Consider the following 1,653-nt stretch of genomic DNA (forward strand, 5'->3'; position numbering starts at 1 on the left):
TATATATATATATATATATATTTAGGAACAACAATTACAAAAACTAGTAATATATTTGAATAGAACTTCATTAGTGAAATAGATATATTGCTATTAGAAATGTATGAAATGCTTTATGAAATTTAACCAAAAAAAATAGAAACATTGAATCAAGAAGATGAATGGGGATATTCATAAGAATCGGATCAAATATCTATAAGAAAAAAACAAAGAGAAGCAAAACAAAATTTTAAAAAGTTAAAATAATAAATTAAAGAAATAATAGAACAAATAGCTATAACAAGACATTATTAAAGAACTTGACAAAGTAAAAAATGTAATAAAGAATTATTATAAGAAAAAAGGAAAAATCTCACAAAAATACATGAATTTTGCAGAATGTGCTACAAAACTACATGATTTTTTAATTTAACAGATTAAACCATAAATGCATTAATTTCTTCCAAATAAACCCATAGGTTCTAACGACGTGAAAGTTCTGTTAAAGTCAACCACGTGGAAATTTCGTATTAGTCAAGTATATGCCACGTCAATGAACCGAAATGTCATGTCATCACATTCCGCCACATCAAATAAAATGCCAGATCATCCGGTTTTATTTCAAATCGGGTCTGTAATATTTATAAATGAGATCGATCAATTCCCATTTTCTTAGAGCTTGGCGACAGAGCAAAAGCCGAAAGAGGGAGATTGAAAGGGAGAATCTAGGTTTGCTCCTTAGCTTCAGTCCGACCGATTTCTCTTGATTTCCGGCAAAAAATAGTCGATTAACGCTCGATTTCGGCTCTTGTGTGTGTGGTTGGTCGATTTGTTGAGGTATCGTATGTTCTCATTTATGTCATTTCGTGGTTTAGGTGTTTCTTACTATTTTTAGTCTATTTCGTTGGGATTTTGGTGTTTCTTATTGCTTTTCGTCTGTTTCGTCGAGATTTTGGTGTTTCTTATTGTTTTTCGTCTGTTTCGTCGCTGTTTTGGTGTTTGCTAGGGGGCAATTGCAAAAATACCATTAAATGTCGATTTTAGTTACAGCCCATACCCTCGCACAGTACCAAAAAAACGGCAACATCAGATATACCCTTATAAATGTAGAATCCCTATAATACCCTTCCTTTATTTATATAATATTATAATATACTAAAATAAATAAAATATAGATCTACTTTTTACCCCATTTTCTCTCTCCTCTTTATTGTTGTCTCCCGCCATACATCGCGTTCTCTCTCTTCGAGTTTTTCTTCTTCTCTCTCTTGAATGTCTCTTCTCCGGCGCGATTTTCTGGCAAATTTGCTGCGAGAAACAAGTGAAATCTCCAAGAAACTCATCCAATAAACGTAGATCTCGTTAATAGGTAAGTTTTTTTAAAGCCGATATATATTTTGGGTATTTAGGGTTTTTTAATTTTCGTATTTGTATAATATAGATGATTCAAATGTAATATATATATATATATATATATCAGTTAAACCGGTCAAATTAACTCGTCACATTGGTGAAAGTGACCATTTTGTCCAATTGGTCAAACTCGTAGAAATGGTTGCACATGTTGACGGAAAGGAATTCTGGGACTATAGCGGGTCTTCAGTTTGAAGATGATAAAAAACTTTCAAATACCTCTTCATCGCCTTGGGTGCAACTATCAAAGGATGGAAGTAT

The sequence above is a fragment of the Tarenaya hassleriana genome, unplaced genomic scaffold, assembly GCF_000463585.1.
Source record: "Tarenaya hassleriana unplaced genomic scaffold, ASM46358v1 Cleome17, whole genome shotgun sequence".
Lineage (NCBI taxonomy): Eukaryota > Viridiplantae > Streptophyta > Magnoliopsida > Brassicales > Cleomaceae > Tarenaya > Tarenaya hassleriana.